Genomic DNA, 20,711 nt, shown 5'->3' on the forward strand with positions numbered 1-20,711 from the left:
GTGCAGCCCTAGAGGACAGATAGAAAAAAGCTATGCATTTGTGCTGCTTCTTTTTGTTTTATAAACCATCTTCATTGACGTTTTTGTCTCCCTCCATCTTTACGGTCCTTTCAGATTCTGTCAAGAGAATTTAGTACAAAATTACAAAGTCTGTGCTGCAGCGCTCAATAAATAGCTCCAGTATTGACACCATTAAATGAGGGTGTCACTCAGATGAGGCAAAATCAGAGCAGCGTTCAAGCAGAAGTGCTCCCAGGCAGTCTTTCCACATGTACGTTAGGCACTAATCATTACCCTGGCTTAAGAAAGCCTCCGCAGCCTTGTTAAAACATCTACTCCTGCCTTGCCTTGAAGCACTTGGAGCAGAGTGGCCGGACGCTCTGCTCTGTGAAGCAGCCACATGCAGTATGAAGACTTAATCAGGTCTCCTGTGTGGAAGTGCAACGGTGCTTTCTGAGAGGTTTCCCTCTGCAAGGGCTGATGGGAACCTTGGCGGTGACACAGGGATGCCCGCGGGCCTGTCAGCTCGCCTCGACACAGCTCAAATCAGCACTGGGCTGTTGGGGAACATGCACTCATACACTCATACACTGGCTGGCACGGATCTCCAACGTCACTTCATCCACTTAGTACTCCGACATCATGAGGGTATGTCAAGTACTCGCCATGCACGCCGACTGAGTCATCCATGCTGCTAAAATGAAAATGTTATATCAAGATTAGCTCAGAGATGGAGCGGAGCTGCATCATTTCAGAATAAAGTCAGCTGAATAAGCTACAGACTTTCTTCAAATATCACACGAATGATGTCAGTAAGAAATTCTAGGAATTTGTCTTTGAAGTGTGGAAACAATTCTCTTTGATGGGAAACCAGAGCTAACTGATGCTATCATTGGAAATAATAAAAATCAATACACTTTCAAAGGCACAACAAGCAATCCCCAAACAGAGAGTTTTAAGAAATCAATGCACAACCCAAATTCTTTTGACAGATACGATCAACTCGAGATTTCACGATGGTGACTGATATTTTATGTGCCACCAAAACGCAAGTAGAGGGCTTTTAAATAATTGATGGTGCTGGAGCAGGGAGATAACCGCTCTCCTCCCGTTATCAATCATTAATGGAGTTTCCATCAAAAACACTTCAGCCCCTCAAGTATCAAGTCTCTCTTGAAGGTGGAGGACCCGCATTCGAAAATCCCACTTAATCACACGGCACACAATGTGCTGGCTGCTTCTCTGGTTTTTGCCTGTGTGAATTAGGATAATAACGGCTCAAATTGCAAAATTGTTCACAGCGCAAGTGTAAAAGTAGGCTTTTCAGCAGAGGTCTTCCTGTGAGTGATGAGGGTTAATGGGAAAATTCTAAATGTTTAAAGCGCAGGGATAAAACAGCTTGCAAACCTGTGTATTTTACTCACTTTCCCTTCTCGGTGTGTGTAGAATTGCCCCCCCCCCCCCCCCTTCCCGGTTTGGCTTGCCCTTTAAAGTCAGCAGGACCCATCTAGCCAAAGTCATCCAGGACACAATGTGCATCAGCGTCACCCATGAACAACCTTGACTGAACCCTCCACGTGGATGCAGAGATGCTAGAGTTCAGCATTAACGGTTTAGCCAAGCTCCATCTCCTCCACCTTGCAAATATTACATTCTATGATTTTAACAATCTTACACCCCCAGATGTCACAAGCACATACTAAACTACACGAGCCCTGCTGCCCAAGCTACAGCAGTAATGATAGAGTATCCCTAATTACCCATCAAGATGGTTTTGACAGCGTTCTGTGTGCCAGCGATCAGTGTCGTGGCACAGCGCCAGCCAGCAGCGACTCTGGTTCTGTTTGATTTGTAGCTGCAGCTGAGTAGCAGGGGGGCGCACCATAAATCTGAGAAGCCACACACTTTCCCCTCTTCCACCCCATCTCCAACACGTCACCCCTGCACTTGCACTGTCCTGCAGGCTTTCTGAAGCAGCAGCACAACAGAAACAAAGAATAATACGGCAGCACTGACAATATGCACACGCACGAACGTATTAGACTATGTACAGTTTCTGTGAGATGATTTCTTTGTAGTCACAATATGGATGCTTATTTCTGGTCTTTTCTGAGAACGCATTTACATTAAAACCATAAAGCCCATCATGGGTTAGGGGGCTCCCGCCAGTGTGTCACAGATCAATTGTCTTTGAAAAGATAACAGTCAGCGTCTGTCGTTACTCTTATCTTGGCACAGTTTCCATCACAGGGATTCACAACAAGTGAGCAAGATATGAAGATGTTTATTCATAAAAGGGAACAGGTGTAATAGCTAATCTACTTGTCACACGTGCTCGGCTTTTTACTTTGCGATTCTGCTGACTTGCACAAGAAGAGCTGAATCAAAGCGGCTTCAGATTCAGTGAGTTTTAACACGGGCCCTGGGCTGATCAAATGGGTTGACGGCTCTATCGTAAAGAGTCACAAAGACCTGTTCTGAAGATCTCTCAATCGCTTCCTACATCTCCCATATTTTTCGCTGATTCACAGGTGTTTGGCACTTTGATAGCTGTCCTAAAGACCAAAGCGCTTATGTGCAGCTCAAGTGTAGCAGAACTGTCATAAACTAATGCAACAGCCTCGACGTACAGCTATGCACGCTTTGTTTCTATAATAAAAACAAATACCTTCACCTGCCACATCTTTCTCAACTTAAGTGCCTTTTTCCAAAGAGATGCAACTGTTGTTGGTCACTTGGAGACACAAAACGCAAGAAAACATGCAAGTTATTTGTAAGAATTGCACTGACCTGGTGTGCCGTTGCATATGGCATTAGTAGCGCGGGATACAAACGGTACAAGATATAACCCGTATGATTTTAGCCTATGATATAGAATTTTTTTCTACTGGTTGCGCTTGCTGATGACATCATCAAGGAGCGCAACAATTCTGAGCTTCAACACAAAAATACTGCAGAGCGTACACTCCTCCCACTTGCATGAATGTTGTCAATCTGAGTCAGCTCTGGATGAAACGCAGCTGCTGCAGCAGAGCAGAGCACCGTGGATGGGGCGACGGTGGCACAGGAGTTAAGCTGCTCGCCCCGTAATCGGAAGGTTGCAGGTTCGAGCCCCGCTCAGTATGTCGCTGTCGTTGTGTCCTTGGGCAAGACACTTAACCCACGTTGCCTGCTGGTGGTGGTCGGAGGGACCGGTGGCGCCAGTGTTCGGCAGCCTCGCCTCTGTCAGTGCGCACCAGGGCAGCTGTGGCTACATCGTAGCTCATCCCCACCAGTGTGTGAATGTGTGTGTGAATGGGTGAATGACTGATTGTGTTGTAAAGCGCCTTGGGGGGTTCCAGGACTCTAGAAGGCGCTATATCAAATACAGGCCATTCACCATTTACCATGAAGACGCACTTGTCAAGAACATGGAGTTATGCTGGTTACATGGAGCTGGTTTGGAGTTGGATGGTAAGCAGAAAAATATCTTCAGTAAAAGATGCCGGGTGAGAGTAAAGTCGTATCAGCTTATTAACACCAAATCCCTTAAATGCTGCTCGCTTTTTAACACATAATGAACACACGGGCTTTGAAACTTTTTGGACATTTCCTATGATTTAGTTTGCACAATTTTCCCTCACAGTCTTTCCTAGTTTCAGCATTTTGCCTGGTTAAATTAAAAAGATCAAGTCTGAAACCAGCTCCTCCCTCCCTCTCGTTGCTGGAGCCAATCGCGTCAGACCTCTGTGGATCAGCTGATCGGAACACAGTTCAACAAAAGTGGGAGAAACTGGATAAACCTCCAACATTATTGCAATAATATTGACTAAAAACCCAGCATAGCATCATTTTGCCTGCAGTTAATCACTCCTGTAGGAAAATGTGGCGTCTATCAGCAAACAAGCATGAAAAGTGAATCAGGAAAGCAGAAAGAAATGTTATTTTTCACATTAGTCCAGACAATTTAGAATTTAGTGTTTTAGTTAAACACATTAAGCTGTTTTTTAAAAATATCAATATGTTTATTATATATTATAATAAATAAATAAACATATATATGTGTGGGAAAAGAACCTTAACATAAAAACTATTTGAGATATGTTGTATTTATTTAAATACGTTTAGAAAAATTAAATGTAATTTGTACTAATAATTTATACTGAAATTTATTCTATACTTTTTAGAATTATTTGCTCTACTCTTCATCTGGTATGAGATTGTTCATTTTAACATGTATAATCAGGAGAAAAGAATATTCAGTACATCGTTACCTTTTGCGTTATACATTTTAGGCCATATCGCTCATTCCTATATGGAATTATTGTAAGCTAATTACAGCATTTGCACAACAGTTAGGAGATCGTTGTACAAATTTTATAGTTTCAAAGTCTTCCTTAAGAGTTTTAGTAATGTTTCCATGTATTTGCAATTTACCCTAATTTTAGTTGCAAATTAGTTGACAACCCCTCCAGAACTTGTCCCACATTTCTGACACACAGAAGCTGAAATGTGAAGACATCTTGCAATAACTCTGACTATTCTGAGAGAAAATGTGTCACAAACCAATAAGGTAAAGAACTTGTTAGAAATTCTTGATTGGATAAGAGTGGAATGGACCCTCCAGTTTGGAAGTGGGTCGCTCCCTCAAAAGGATCAGTTTGACATCTTGTACTTGATTAATGGTAAGGAAGGCTATAGATGGACCAATGGGTTGGGAGTCCATTAGTCTGATCAGTGGTGGTGAAGAAGGTTTCACTATTCCATCTACTTTACAGCATTCAACTGTGGTTATAAAATTGAGAAAGAACAAGATCCCACGCAAAAGTGGATGAAATAGGGTAGGGTGCGTAAGGTGGCGGGGCTCACTCCTACTTCTCACTGGAAGCATCAGTGGCGCGGAATGGCAGCTGCACGCCAGTATACACCGGGAGAATCTCAGCCGTGGAGTGGCTTTTTTGCTGTGCTTCTTGCTGGACTTGCGAGTAGGGCTGAAACGATTCCTCGAGTACCTCGAATAATTCGAGTACAAAAAATCCTCGAGTCAAATTCTCTGCCTCGAGGATTCGTTTAATTCATATTTAATTAATTCATGGCTTTGCAGTCGCCCGTGGTCATGTTTCACCCGGACTGAAATAAGTGACGCACATGCCCACTGGACTGAAACGCACACGCGAGTAGGGAATGTAACTTAACTTTCTCTTAAGCTATGGCGGACAACGTGGACCCCGGTGGAGTGCGAAAAAGACAGAAAATGTCAAGACGTGAGACCATTTTTCACGTCGTAAGGTGGAAAACGTAGTCCAGTGAAACTACTGTAAAATGGATTTAGCCTACCACAACACCACATCCTCCGTGCTGCAGCACCTGTAAATGTCACTTCTGCAAGCGGACTCGGAGCCTCTACAAGATAATGCTTTTTAGCCTGTATTTCTATATATTCTGCGAACACTGTGCGACTTTTTCGTTTGTAGCACTCAAGTTTCAGCTCACACCGTACGTCTGGTAGCAACACGTTAGACTTAAAATGTGCTAAAAAATAGCATTTTTACACAAAACGTCGGACTTTTACTGTGTTGTTATTGATATTTGTTGTCCCTCGGGATTGCTGCAGGAGGACTGGTATTTATGAGAGGAAAACGAAAGAAAGTAAATAAATGTTTTGTGATCAGTATGATTTGACAAAAGCACGGCAAACATGCTTTCTCGACAATCCTTGTTATTGTGTGAGAAAAAAAAGTGTAGAAATTAAAACGGACGTGTGTTAATAGGGAAACAGCCGGCGAGCTGTTTGCGCATGCGCCGTGAGCGGTTCTGGTTCTGTTTGGGCCGCAGCCGCCCGCAGCGCTACTTCAACAGTTATCCTCTGGCTTGCAGGCTAGCAGATTCTCGCACGAGGGGAAAATCGGCTCAGGGTTGTGTACTTATTTTTTGCACAGGTATTTGTTTACTGTGAAGCAAAGTTGAAGTGCTGAAGTTTTGCAAACTAATTTTGAATAAAACTTGAAGAATAACTGGCAACTGCTTGCTCATTTTAAGAGGTCTTTCATAATTATAACATGCTATTTGATATAATGGTTTACAAACACAAAAGGGTAATTTATTAGAGTACTCGAATAATCGAAAAAAATATTCGATAGAGTACTCGATTACAAAAATATTCGATAGCTGCAGCCCTACTTGCGAGATCACAAAATCCCTCAAGATTTCAAAGGTCACGGTTTCTTTATGTCATTAAACCAAAAAGAAAAAATCACATTTGATATCGCTGTTTGATGTCTTATATGATGTTGCTCCTGAAATTTTACGCATCATGGCTGGTTTAAATTACACCTATAGACTATAACTATTGATATTTTGGCACTTGTGATGGAACTTGCGCCTATCCTCAGTGCCAAGGCGCGGCGCTTTTGGGACGCAGCATGGCGCTCTCCTTGTGGCTTCTATTTAAAATGACGGTGTGGGCGTAACGTGTCCGCCCCCGGTGTGCCTCAGACTTTAGAGTCAAACCTTCTATAGTGATTTTACAGATCAAGCAAGGTTTGGAATGCAAAAATGGTCAAGAAACACTCACCCTTCCCCTCTTTCCTGAGATGCTTCTGCTGGAACCAAAAACCTGCATTGCCAGAGGAAACGAAAGAACACTAAACACCACCAGTTGCTGTTTTATAGGTCCAAACATCTTTTGTTGTCATGGTGTTTTTCTTTTTGGGACTCCAGTAGTTTGTCCGCAAGTTGAAGTGGTAGCAGCCGGCTGTTTCTGCTTCTCTGATGTTATTGAACCGTGATTCCACAAACTTCTCACACCGGTGGAGTTCACGAGTGCGTAATGAGTGGATGGCCCAGGGAAGTTCAAAAGTGTAGTGGTTCAGCAAGATCTAACACCAGGTGGTCCAGTGGTTGCTTTTGGTACAAGCCGTGGTATTGGCAGACATTTTCAAATCAATCAAATCAAAGCTTTATTTATAAAGCGCCTTCCGCAACCCTGTCAGGAAGCCCAAGGCGCTGAAACAAATGCAAGAGAACCACTTTGTTTTGTTTTTTTTTTATCTCCACAATATATTTATATACTATGTTAGAATTAGGGCTAAACAATTTTGGAAAATAATCTAATTGCGATTTTTTCTTCAATATTGCAATTGCGATTTAATTCACAATTATTTTCTCAAGAGGCTTTTCTCATATTTTTCATCTAACGGAAGCACAAAAAAAACCTATGTAGCTTGTACTGAATATACCGTAAACAAGTTTATGCATCTACATATTTATCTACATATCATATTAATCTGTCTACAAATACATAAACGCTCACAAGTAAAAACAAAATTTTGTATTTGAAGGTGCAATGCTTTAGCCTGGCAAGCCAGACTAAATAAATGTATTATTTAGTCTGGCAACGCTCCATTGACGGCTCTCGGTTGTGGGGCGGGTTCTACCGTTGTCTTTCAAATGATCTCCGCATTCCACTGGACAATGAATGTGACATTCTCTTGTTTCACTCTGTTGCATCATCCCACCCACCAGGCATATAGAGTGCCCTGATTGGCCCACAAAGCGGATAAAGCTCTGTGATTTGTTCACTAAGCAGATAGAGCACTATGATTGGCCCACCATTATGGACCAATCACAGCTCTTTATGTGTTTGAAACCCCTCTAGAGAGCTGTGATTGGCTAGCCAGAGTCCTGGTAGGAGCTGCTGAGGTTCCAATGGAGCATGCCTAGACCAAACTTTGCAAAGCAAGAATTTGGTCTAGTTCACTAGGCTAGCAATGCTTTGCAGCCAGGAGCACATTCCTTGAGGGAGCATAGGTATTAGCATCAACTGTGAAAATTCATTAGCAGGAAAGACGTGTGTCCCATTTATTGAAGTCTTTTCCGTAGTTAAATTACGTTCATAGCCGACAGCCAGAACTCTGTGGAGTTAAAGTCTCTTACAGTTTTCTAGCTTTACTAAAATACCTGTCTGTGCTTGTTTGATTGATGGCAGTTTTTATATTTTATGGGACTCCAAATGTAATAATTTGGCACGTTCCTAATTTGTAATTTGTAAGAATGTAATCAGCGATATTAGCATTAGCATCCCTATGGGTTCTTCCATGTATATTAGCATTGTGCTAACCACTCGCTGTAAGTCAAGTCGCAGCCTTTGTGATTAGAAAATCTTTTGTCACATCCCAATTTAATTGCATATGCAATTAATCGTTCAGCCCTAGTTAGAATGTTGTTAAGAGGCATGAAAAAAATGTTTAAGCTAATTTGTTTTGGGAACTTGCCATTGCAGCTTTAACAGAGATCAGTGTAGAGTAGATGCTCCTTCCCATTTAAAGCTTTCAGTGTGGTCCGGGCGTCTGACTGGGATGCCGCCTGGTTTCTTCCCTCTGGAGGTTTTCTGGGCATGCCCCTTCACCAAGAGACCCCCAGGCAGACCCTGGAGAGATTAATCATCTTTCCTGTCTTGAGACTGACTTTGGATCAACCAAGAGGGTCGGATAAGTGTTAGTGGGTAGAGGAATGTCTGGATTTCCTTTCTGGACAGCAACCAGACAGCAAGTCACTATGACTCAAGCAGAAATTAGGAACTCATGCGAATGTTTCAAAACATTTTGAGCACTCCCTTGTGAACGTCAAACAATTTGTCACCAGCAGTCATCATTCAGTGAAGTTCAAATTCAAATATGACATTGACAGGATGGTTGTCCTGATAGATAGTAAAAGGTCAAAATATATGTCAAACTGATAACAAAAAGAAAACAGGGCAGTTCCACCATCAGACTGTCAAACTTTTGGTTTTGCAGTCTAAGTCATGGGTCAATTACTGAATATTTCAAAGAAAGGTTATATATTTTAGACTGATTCTATTAATGTAAAGTGATTTTTAGTCATTTACAAAGTCTGCGAATATTTCCCAGCAGCATTCCCTTAATAACAAACCTTCAATGGTGTCTGTTTGTTGCAACCACCAGGTACAAAACTAACTTGTTTTTATTTGACCATTTTTCTGTCCTGTCTGTTTATTATCTTCCTGCATCTCCTCTCAATCCTAAAGAGAAACTGCTACTTGGGTTCATATATATTATGAAGTTCCTTTGAACTGCAGTTCTAAAAGATCTACCGACTACAAAAACAGCGGAGTGCCGCTGCTCGCCGGCCGCATCAGTGAGGTGAGTCACTGGAGGACGCGCCTCGCTCCGCAGCAGCGAAACGCATCAGGCACAAATAAAAGACAGAAAACAAAAGGAAATGAGTCGACATGAACGATCGCGTGTTTAATTTGTTTTTGAGGTGGCGACACCTGATTTGATAATGTTACTGTGGCGGTGCTCAGGACGCAGATGTCTGGAGCGCGTCACCTGCTGTCTTTTCCGAGGACTGCATCTTGTCAGTCATTATCACGTGACAGCGACTAGTCGATGACAGGCATAAAAAGTCACTACAGAGCAGTGAAGTCGACTAGTTCATACAACCCCTAGCTTGCACACGTTCCGCTGCTGTTTCTCACCAGTATCAGTTGATGGAGGGCTCTAGTTTCGTTGCACCGTTCGTGTCAGCGGACACGGTAGGGTCGGGGAGGGGTGGGGCATGACGCTTAGCCTGGTGGGTGGCCAAGCAAAGCCTGGCGGGCCGCCCTGGGGGAAACCCTGCACACCTTAAGGAACTTAAACAGCCACAATTACCACTCTTCTGTTCAGTCTGTCATTGGGTTTGTCATTAATAACATTGCCCCAGGCACAAAGATCCTGTTTAACTGTCAAATTGTTCTCCTTTCAGATCGTCACTAGGACTGATGGACAGCCAGATAAAAACTACGTTTTCCCTCCTTCTGAGCGACTGAGGGAGAGTTTTATGAAGAAGAGTCCGAAGGGCAGACGGTTGATGTAAAAACAGCAAATGTGCTGGTGACTGGGTGAGGCTATGAGCTGTGTGAATTTTAATGCAGAGGAACTCAGAAACATTAAGAGCCTTTTTGGATCATCTCTGGCTCCGTCTGGACTGACGGTTGCTACTCTTTGTGACCCCGATGCTGAAAGACACAGATCAAATCGGGAACACGGCGTGACAGATGTCTGCCCCAGTGTTCTGTTCCAGGCACGAGAGCTGCTGGCAAACCTACCAAAGAGGACAGCGAAGGCGGGAGAACAACAGAAAAACAAAAGAGAGGCTGCCAAAAGAGGGCGAGACGGGTGGCACGAAGCTAAAAACTTAAGAGGAAAAGAGAAAAGAACCGAGTGAGAGAATGACCGATGAGAAGAGAGGAGAGGGAAGAGTTTGAAAACAGGATTCAGTCATCACATCCTGGAGACTTTATCAGCAGAGCGAGATCTACTCTTGTCATGTTTCTGTCAGACAGCAACGAGTTAGGTCAGAAAGTGACACGACAAGTTTAGACATATCTCAAGCAGTTCCTGTCACTCTGACAGACTTGGGGGGAAGATGGGAGACTTCACATGCTCTAACTCACCACTAGAGCTTTAAAATATGAACATCAGTCACATGCACGCTCCCCAAAATCCCTCCTGCACAAAGGCAAACAAAAGCATAACACAGAGGGCGCTGATAAAACTCTGAATGTGATCTTAGACATCATAAAACTGAACATCTGACCTCCTTACAACCACTTTCCTGCTTTATTTCAACTGTAAGTAGCAAAATAAGAAAATCAGCACAGAGAATGGAGCTAATTATAGCCTCACAGCAGGACGGCCAGAAACAAACTTGATTATTATCATCGTCAAAAAGGCACAAAGGAAACCTGCTACCTCCCCCCTTCCACCACAATCCAATAGAGAGGCTTTTAGCCTTCGTAATGATTTCAAAAGTGACAAGTCAAACAGATTTACGGTGACAGCATGAAAGGAACCGGCAGGAACTCTATTATTGGTCACATGATCAGGCCACACCACTTTCCTTGAGTCTTCCCAGCCACAGCTCCTGAGGACGGGGAAGAATGAGACCCATCCACCCCACCTCTCCCCTCCTCTCTCGACACGAGCCCCCTTCAAACGACAGGGAAAACTTCTGCTTTGTGGAAGTTAGTCACTTAAAGCGACAGGCCACCAGATAAGAATCTGGAGATGGAAAACTTAAAGTAGGACGTAAGTGGAGACACCTTTGTGCGGTTTTAACACCATTTACCTTCAGTATAACAGCTTTAAAGATATTGGCCAGAGGCAAATTTCCTTTGAACTGCATGTGTAAAGAAGTATTAAAACCTCAGATGAAAAAGGTTTTGGGATTTTCACGGCTGGAATTTTAAGAAAATCTGATGTTTTTGACCGGCGTGGTAAAAACAGAAACTAACTTCCCGTCTATGCCCTGGGCAGCTGGTGAAACAGCTGTAGTAAACAACGCCTGACTCCGGTGTTTCTGCTTTAACGTTATAGCAGAGAACAATGTGTCATCAGTCAGATGTAGCTTCTGAAGCCTCTGCTAGTCAGTCAGATTAGTTTTTTCTCTGGGATACGGCGACAAGAGCGGATATTGGATTAACGTAGAAATTCAACCGAACTCCGACCCCTCTAGCTGGATATCACTACCGGAGGTGCAGACATGTTTTGGACCGTTGACTCTGATGACTCGCGACCTGATTTGAACATCAAGGTGGATTTTGTTCATCTTCAAAACCAAAATCGGTCCAGTTTGTTTACTTTTGTTAAATATTTCATTTCTGTGCTCCACCGGGAGCTCTAAGCTGACGAGTTCTCAGCTGGTCTTAGCTCCATCATGTGTCCCAATATAGTTCACTAATCTACAGATATGTGTGCTGCCAGTTGTACTGCTCCATGTATATATTGATATAACTCCGGAAAAGATTTAACTAATAGCTTACCAGAATAAATCTTCCTGATGCTGGAGTAACTCCTTAGTTTGACTCGTTTGCACCAATCCAGGACGGCATGGAAGTTCTACTGGTCCGCGGAACTCTACTGGTTCAACCGAACTCCGACCCCTCTAGCTGGATATCTCTACCGGAGGTGCAGACATGTTGATATGGGGATCATCTTTTATATTATATCTGTGTGTGTTGTAGCTTTTCCAAATGACTTTTTTTTTCCTTATCGGAGCTAACACAGTTAGCAGTGTTGCTGCAGTCATGCTAACAGGACTCAGAGTCCATATGGCTCAGACCTTTTGCTGCAGCTGTAAACACACTTTTCCGTAATGATTAGGAGCACAAAAGTAAACAAAATACAGTTATTCACAATACTAGCATCAGCAGCTACCTTGTTTTACGTGCTGGAGTGACGTAGGCGGAACGCAGTTCTTCACTCTCTGGAAGAGAGGATTTTGATTTTCTGTAATAATTTATGACTAAATTCATTAACAAAATGAAAAACTGAACCCAGTTCATATTTATATAGATGGTAAAGTGTAGTTATACCAAATTTCTACCATTTTAATGCCAAGTCTGGCCAATACCTTTAATGAGCTATGAACAGGAGATCAGCCAATAAACTCTTAGCTGCATTTGCCGCCATAAAACACAAACAAAACATTAGAAACTGCAGATTAATCATTAGAACTGAATAAGTCATTATGCAATCTTCAAGGCACTTTTTTAATATGAGCAGTTTTTTAAAGAACTGTTATGACAAGATCTCCATTCGACTCCTATTTGTAGAGCTCCAAAACGTGTGAGAAAAGTATGTTTAAGTAGCGTCTGCAGGTGTGAGGTTGCGTGCCTGGTGCAGTTCCCCCCCCCCCCCCTCTCTCCCTCTCTCTCTCTCTGGAAGGTGAAATCACCTTTGCTGTTCCAAGCTTTGAAAACAGAGCTACCTCTAAAAACCCATAAGGGATGGTGGAGAAGGGATGTGTGTGTGGGGCACTTCTCAAGGAGCAGAGCCCCTAAGGCAACGCAGATTCAGTTTCCCCCATTCTGGCTCCAAAAACAAAGGAATTCCAGAGAAAATCAGGGCAGGACCTCACCCCAAGCAACCGCTGCTGCTCCTACCCCTGCTTCCCTCTCTCCTAAACACACACACACACACACACCCTCGCACATGTTTCAGGACAAAGTGCACACGTAATCACACAACCACGACTAAGGTTATGCTCATGTGAGCATCTCCTCTCGTGTTAGATAGTCATGTTGTTTTGATTTCCAGGGTGACTCGATGAAGAGAAGTGGATGACGGTGTGCAGAGATGTAAGAGTATTGCTGCACGGCCTTCATTCATGTTTGATAGTGTAATTAATACCCTCTCTCGTTGTTGTTAGGCAGGAATAGAACCGAATATAAAAGCAACAACTTCTGAGACTGGAGACGAGGCTGTATGATGAAAAGCTGACCCCCTCCTCCAAGTACCATCTAACAGACGTGATGTCCTCACGTCTTTAACAATGTCAACACAAACCATTCAGCTTCCACCCAGCCGGAGCAGACGGGTAAAGGTCACCCTTCGGCTGGGATGTGTAAGAACTGTTTGAAACATAATTTAGAGTGGTGGATGGTGGCAGGGTTTAAAAACCAGCCATTTCAGCTGACTGAAACATAAAAAAGGCTCTTAAATGAAAATGTTGCTGGTAAAACCCAGAGGAAACGTGGGTGTTGTTAGATCTCCATCAACTTTGCTTCTTCTTTTGACCAAACGTCTCACGTCTGCATTAGTGGTTGTTTTGGACAAGATGCAGAACTTTTTAGAAATCATTCTTCACTTGGTTAATAAAAAAATTAAAAAAAGTTGTGACACGTTCATGTTTAGACCCTGTAATTTACAAGGGTTCTTGTCATTACAGACACTCTGAATTTATTTTATCAGGCTATAAAACAAATACACGAGCTTTTTATGAAGGTGTTTACTGAAACAATAGATCTGAGTTCGCTTCACCCCAGGTTCCTTAATTATCTCTCCTAATGTGGTTATTTCTGCCAAGAGCATGCAATAAAAGCAGCTGAATACACAGAGATCTGTCAATAAGCGAGGGCAAAACCATGAGTTTAGTTAGCACAATCAATCACAGCGATACTTGTGAAGAGTAACCAAGCATTCTTAAAACACCGGGACTCTCGCTGGTTTGTCAATAATATTTGCCAGATAATTAAAGAGCCTTGGGAGACAATGATAAACATTGTTTAGAGGCTGATTGCCGCCAAGTGCCAAGCAGTGTATCATTGCTGTCTCCGGAATACACACGATTACCCTGCTCTCATTACTGATATGATAAACGACAGCTTCCACCGCGTCTTTGGTTTGCTCAGAGGACACACAACCAGGAGATTAGCAACAAAAATAAGTGGTGAGACACACACTGCCCCTGTAACACACCACTGATAGGCAACAAGCCGGGGTTATCCGGATATCCCGATAACGCCGCTGATATTTTCATGTCTGCCACCATCCTTTTTCAAAAACGCACCAGCAATTACTGCGATAAATGTTGGCTTTTAAATCCCGATCCGTTTGCATCTTTTATTTGTTTTTTGTTCTTCATCACCACCCTTGATTCTTCATCCCTCTGAGTCTGTGTGAAGTTAATGCTGCCGCTCACCAGCCCGTCTCTTTTTACAGCCGGTGTATCCGCACAGAGGTTTAAACGTGCCCCTTTATCTGAGCCGCCCAGGCGGGAAAATGAAAGGAATGGCGCTCCTTAGAACCCTGGGAAAGCGGCAGGCTCAGAGTCGATACTGAGGGGAGGGCACCGAGCGGACAAACGCGCTGCACACACCAGCATACCGCTTTACAAAGTCTTAGTGAGGCTGTGAGGCCAGAGGTGATACTCCAGTAGGATTAGACAAAACTGAGAAAGACAAATTCATCAGACAATTTGGGATTGACCACATCTCGTCACTTTGTCTCCTGCACATCTGCACGAGCGCTACGTGAGACTTTTAAAATCTAAATTTGCAGCAATGGATAATTGCTGTCTCTATGCATTAGTAAACCTGAGTAAATGTACTTTGTCAGAAAACAAGGAAGTACGTATCCCCGGGGGCCACATCGGAGATAATTCCACCGCCTTCACAGAATATCAGCCATCACTCTGCATCTCCCACGCATCCTCCACCAGAAAATCAGCATCAGCATGAGAGACAACAGTGCCGACTAGACAAAAGACTGTTTATAGCACTTTTTTTTTTACACACAAATGTTTGCTGTTTTATCTCCAGAAAACTATTTAATATTGAAAATTAGATTGAAGGATTTGCAATATGCTGTTGAGACTGTGACCAAATTCAACTCCAAAATCTAAGCTGGTTGTTTCATCAAACAAGTCGAGCTGCAGCCTGAGCCTAGGCGATCTGGCAAACAGATTAATGTAGAACACCATGAGGTGTGAGGGCCTCTTGGAAGACGCTCGCAGGCATGCATCAGCATCAGGAGAGACAGGACAAACAGCAGACCAGCACAGGAACTGCAAACCCACTGACCCAGCATGAGGAGGGAGAAGGGACTAATTAGTGACTGTACTTACAACTCCAAAAGAGAGAGAGGTTTGGGGAGCAGGGAGAGAGGGGAGGCATGCACACGCACACACACACACACACACACACACACACACACACGGAGCACACAGTTGGAGGATGAGGACAATGAGTTTGTTTAGCTTAAACAGGATTTACAAGCCAAACAGACACACGCCAACGCCACTCACTCAGACACATAATATTGCTCTTCCTCTCAGTCGTGACACTTTTCTCTCTCTTTTACACACACACACGCACACGCACACACACACACACACACACGCATAAAAATAAGGGTAATTGCTAGCGATGGTGAGAAGTCTCGGAGTACAGGCGGTACCAGTGGGCGAACAGCTAGACATAGGGAACACTTGGTTCCTCCTGAGTGCTCTGACTCTCATATTGTTCCCGGTGAGCCTGGGTGACATTTATGATTCAAGGACTACGATCACTTGGCAAAAAACGGGAGGAGGGCTCGGTCGTTCCCTGAATTTGTCATGAAGGAACAAGCATAAAGGAGATGGGAGTCGGGGTTTACTCTCCTCTCAGAAATAAACGCACTTGGAGGGACCCGTAAGTGGGAACAGCTCAAGGCTGAAGCTTCACAAACGGTAGTTAAACTGATGTTTTGTCTCTATGAAACAGAAACAACACAAACCCACGTTACCGTTGCAGTTGGAGCACAGAACTCGACTAGAGGTTTCTCACAGCATACAGTCCTCCCTCCGTTCAGTAGGTGGCCGAACAGCACAGCTCATCTCCCCATGAGGTTAAATGCCTTTTAGAGACTCAGCATTATTCACAGTGACTCTCCAGACCTCCTCCCGCCGCCTTCCCAGTTTAAAACAGCTCCGGCCACAGGCCCAACCACTGTGCAGTGTTTTCAGCTGAAGGACAGCAGTGACAGGCGTGCAGAGTTTGAGGGCTTTTTCACTCCCATCGCCTCATCTCGGTCCACTTTGGGCTTCCTACGCCACAAACTGATGCCGTCACAGTCAGTCAGCAGGGTGGCTTTTTATGACCTATCAAGTTACCCAAATTTAACTCGAAGCAGGCGACCTGGGCTTTCATAGACGGAAATCTCCATTTTTAGCCGTTCTGGAATAAAACTAATAAATAAAGCAAAATAAATCAGAACTCTTAGTTAAGAGAATGAATTTAACCAAGTTATGTCAGATTAGGATACATTTAGGACAAAAGCAAGACAGAAGATGGAAAAGCTAGCTTCTCTGGTCATGAGTGGGTAGGTGTGAGCTGACGGCGAGACATCAGACTACAGGAATCCATGTCAAGTTTTTCTCTGCACTCCTCAAACGACACGAACAGTTGGGTAAAATGTCAGGCTGTCAAAACATTGATTAGCGATCGCCAGGTTTTAAGCACTTTCAGCAGACTGCAGCTGTGCAGCAGCAAAGGCTGTGCAACTTTGTAAAATGCTGAGTAACAAAAAGCTAATTACTGCGACACGTGTAATTAGTTGTTTTTCTAGCTCTAATCAGCATTAGCCCACTGCTGCACAGCGGTTTTAAGGTAGGCAGGAGGATGCGTCTTGCTTTCTCTGCTTGCAAGCAGCAGGTGAGCCCAGGTAATTGCACAGGTGTTTAAGATAACCTGTTACAACCTGATCTGCTTCTTAAGATAAATATCTAATATTTCTCAGCTGCTTTGTTTTTGTGTTGATCTGTGCTGAGAACAGAATATTCTGCCTCCTTGTTCGGTGCACAGGAGCACACACATCCTTGCATCATCTTTTACTAATTTGGCTGCAGCTATGCACGTGTTGTCTTTCAGTCTCAGTTAAAAGCCTTGACCTTTCTCCCTTTGCATTTCCAGCGTGATGCTGCCTGGCAGTCTAGAGAACCAAACAAGCCAGTCTAACAAAGCCTGCTTGTATTTGCGCCCATCTTCAGAGCTTCTGAAAACATCCAAATTTGATTTCAGAGTGAGTCTAGAGGAGTCTTTACCCTGTTTAGTGAATAAGATGCTCTTCTGTCTTGTCTTGCAGTCTGCCTGCCTGCCTGCCTGCCTGGCTGGCTGGCTGGTTGCAGAGAGGCCCCAGGAGGGACAACAGACAGAAGGAAAACTCAAACACACACACACACACACAAAATTCAAACACTTGAAGATGGCTCTACTTCCTTGTCCTCTTCTTTCATTCCTAATTTATCTGGTAACCTGTGCTGCATAAATGCATCTTCTTTTCATGCTTTCCCAGGATGACTTATTAATGCTCCTTTGGTTTGTTCAGAAGGTTAAAAGAAAGAGGAGAGAAAAAGAAAGCTAAACAGCCGCACTAATTAATGTGGTGCGGTTGACAAGTGTTGCTGCTGAAACAATTTCATTACATCACCAATTTAAATTAGCGAGGAAGACGAGACTGGAGGGCGCGCTCCCTCCAAATGTGTTTACACACGTTCTTAGACAGACATAAAGGAACACAAACACCTGCAATCCAATGCAATACTCCTGCAATCAATATAAAATGCAGCTTGTAATATTTCATTTTGTGTCAAATTTGTGGGTGCAGTGGGGCTTTAAGGCATCTTTGCTGAATGTTTGGTAGATGACCTGCTTTTTTATTAAACTGACAGCAACCAGTGAGTGTTTTAGCACAGCAGCATAGAATCTAACATTTTCCACATTTTTCTTTAAGATCATCAAAATGAAAACATTTGCTGTTTAACCCCCGCTCTAAATCTTCAGCTGTCCTGTGGAGGGGTGAAGGGTAATGAAAGAGCAGCAGTCTCCACCTCCTCCCCTCTTATTCCTCCTCCCATCCTGAACACCCCCCCCCCCCCCCACCCCCTCTGCTGCAGCTCTGCCCTGGCTGGCCTCACATCCAGACGGCAGGAATTTAACGGGGAGGGTCCGCCGAGGCTTAAGACACAAGGCTGCACAGAGTCAAGCAGCTTGTCCGCACTTAGGAAATGGGATCACAGATTCTGATGGTTTTGTCCAAAGAAAACAAGACGCCATAGAGGAAAGAATGTGCTGAAAGATCAAAAAGTGGGAGTGCATTGCAAGAAGTCAGATTCACATCCATCAGGGGCCCACGTTTCATTTAAAAATCAACAGTTAACTTATTTTATTCTCTTCGCTTCGGTAATAAAACAACAAATAACAAGACATGACTCGTGTTTGCAGGACGGATCAGAGTCACTGAAGCCCTTTATGTCCCCATTGACCTCAAATTAGGAACCACTGACCTTTTCCAGCTCTTTCAGTGAGCACAATCAGTGTTATGATTGCAACGCTGGGTGCCAAATATCACAGAAGCTGCAGCACAGGTGTTGTATAACACATCCTAGGCGGAGTAACACTTGGACATGCCAGCTAATTGCATTACAACAGGTAGCCGATAATAGTCTCGATGGGAGTCAACAAGCCCAGACAGCTGACTGTTAGCTAAGTGGCATACATTCTCAGTTTAGCATCAGCTGATCGAACACATCTACCCACACACACCAGAAACCTGCCATCCATGAGCTCCACTCATCTCCCACCGGCTGGGTTATTCTTTAAAATCGAGCATGCGGCTTTCTTGAGATGATCACACACACACACACACACACACACACACACACACACACATACACACACGCGCAGTGACTTTAGCCACACTGGCCGTCCACGGAGACGTGAACAGCAGAGCGCACCGTCTGGGTTTGCTACGCTGCGTAAACGCGCCCGGCTTGCGCTGCCACAACCTACCCCCCCACCCACCCCCGACACGGTTCACGAGCGGCTGTTAAAAGGTTTCCAGGAGGTCACCCTATTGTTAGCAGGTAGAGCGGGTCCAAGCACACGTTCACAACAAGCTCTGCAACAAAGGCACAAATCCAGTCAAAAAGTAGGCGCGAAACTTACTTTCGGGTGAAGCTGAGCTGCAACGCCGCGTATTGTTTCTCCCAAGCGCGTGTTTACGCCGCTCCCGTTCACTTCACAAAGGCGACGCGAGAGCTCCGAAGACGGTGACTGACTGATTGACTGAATCAACTACCGTGGAGCACGGCAAGTTGAAGTGTCAGATTACACTGGCTATTTTGTTACCACAGAGAGCCGTGCACGGTGGCAGGATAGAAAACACGGTCCAGATTCTTACGGGAGGATTTACGGTCAAGCTGTAACTACAGGCTAATAAAACTTGAATGTAATTTGACATTACTTTGTTGTAATTGTTGGCTATTTACTTCATTTTACTTTTTTGTTTTGCTTACATTCTTCCTATTATTATTGTCCATCCCAATGTAAATATAATACACGACCATTAGATTAAGTAAATATGATATAATTGTGTTTTGAAGAATCAAAGGGCAGACTTAGAAGCTGACATTTTCATTAAATAAAAACAAAGAAATGACAAAGAAGCTAAGTAAATTTAAACACACCAAGTGGGAGAAGGAACAGCAGCAAAGCAAAGACCAACAAGAGAAACCAGGGAGTATGTATGCAGGGAGTCAGTGATTAGAAGAAACTAAACAGCTGGGCTGATTGACAGATGCAGGACAAGTGGAATTAGCTAATAACAAAGGAAGCTAGCACAGTAGCTCAGGAGTTAGAGTGGGTTGTCCAGCAATCTGAGGGTTGTAGGATAAATCCCGGCTCCTGACAGAGAATGCTGCTGTTGTGTCCTTGGGCAAAACACTTAACCCACGTTGCCTGCTGGTGGTGGTTGTAGGGGACTGCTGGCACCTGTGCTCAGCAGCCTCGCCTCTGTCGGTGCACCCCAGCTGTGGCTACACCGTAGCTCATTCCCACCAGCATGTGAATGTGTGACTGACTGACTGTGTTGTGAAGTTCCTTGGGGGTTGTAGAACCCTAGAGGGTGTTATACAAATACATTTTCCTCTTTTATTGCAAGTTCTGACTTGAAGGAGCACACAGGTGTATTGACAAGGGCTGTACTGTACTCCAGCAGCTCTGCATGTATGCTGTAAACAATCAATCAATCAAAGCGCCTTCCACGACCCTGTCGGGAAGCCCAAGGCGCTGAAACTGAAGAACTTCTTTAAAAAAGAGCCCCTATTCAAACAAAATTGCTTTCCTTATTCTTTCACAGCAAGATTTCATGTCAAAACAAACAATGAATAAAGAAACACAGAGAGGAACAGGAAAAATGATAAAAACAAGTAAATACCCTAAATAACTAACTATAAGAACAAATTAAATAGCAAAAATTTCACTCAAAATCCGTAAAACAATAATGAAGATTTAAAAATGGCTATTATCATCATCATTATTATTATTATTATTATTATTATTATTATTATTATTATTATTATTATTATTATTATTATTATATTTTATTTATTTATTTATTTATTTATTT

General features: G+C 43.6%; 1 protein-coding gene across 6 annotated transcripts in view; it reads right to left on the reverse strand.

Annotated features, from left to right (window-relative positions):
* Nucleotides 1–19,440, reverse strand: part of zmiz1a (zinc finger, MIZ-type containing 1a) — a 153,951-nt gene extending 134,511 nt beyond the window's left edge. For 5 of the 6 annotated variants that reach the window (XM_054737674.2, XM_054737675.2, XM_054737676.2 and 2 more), the window contains exon 1: nt 19,250–19,439. The gene's annotated coding sequence lies outside the window, so the exon portion shown is untranslated. Of the gene's footprint in view, nt 1–19,249 lie in introns of all 6 variants that reach the window. The other variant, XM_054737677.2, reaches the window with a different exon arrangement.
* Between the last annotated feature and the right edge of the window lie 1,271 nt (nt 19,441–20,711).

The sequence above is a fragment of the Nothobranchius furzeri genome, chromosome 12 (genome assembly GCF_043380555.1).
Source record: "Nothobranchius furzeri strain GRZ-AD chromosome 12, NfurGRZ-RIMD1, whole genome shotgun sequence".
Classification (NCBI taxonomy): domain Eukaryota; kingdom Metazoa; phylum Chordata; class Actinopteri; order Cyprinodontiformes; family Nothobranchiidae; genus Nothobranchius; species Nothobranchius furzeri.